Source organism: Poecilia latipinna, unplaced genomic scaffold (genome assembly GCF_001443285.1).
Source record: "Poecilia latipinna isolate Pla-1442-1.1 unplaced genomic scaffold, P_latipinna-1.0 Scaffold16514, whole genome shotgun sequence".
Taxonomy (NCBI): Eukaryota; Metazoa; Chordata; class Actinopteri; order Cyprinodontiformes; family Poeciliidae; genus Poecilia; species Poecilia latipinna.
The window spans coordinates 1-257 of record NW_015129130.1 but is presented as its reverse complement, the minus strand read 5'-3'; the positions used below and the strand labels follow the sequence as shown (position 1 = coordinate 257).

At 39.3% G+C, this 257-nt stretch overlaps 1 non-coding gene across 1 annotated transcript; it reads right to left on the bottom strand.

Moving 5' to 3' along the window:
- Window positions 1-43: 43 nt before the first annotated feature.
- On the bottom strand, window positions 44-116 carry trnaa-ugc (transfer RNA alanine (anticodon UGC)). Its single transcript has one exon. It is a non-coding gene; the product is annotated as a tRNA-Ala (tRNA).
- Between the last annotated feature and the right edge of the window lie 141 nt (window positions 117-257).

Genomic DNA, 257 nt, shown 5'->3' with positions numbered 1-257 from the left:
TGACCTTTAGTAAACACCTGTAATGAATAGAACATGCAAAATCTGTTTCTGTCTGGTTTCGAACCAGAGACCTTTTGCATGCAAAGCAAACATGATAACCACTACACTACAGAAACTCATGCTGTTTGCAGTGTTCCTGGTAGATGATCCACATTTTGTTAGAGACTAATGTCAACGATTGGCATGGAACAATGTCAAATATTTATACCACAGATCCTCTCAGAGAGCACAGTAACTTGGTGAACAAACTGTCAGAC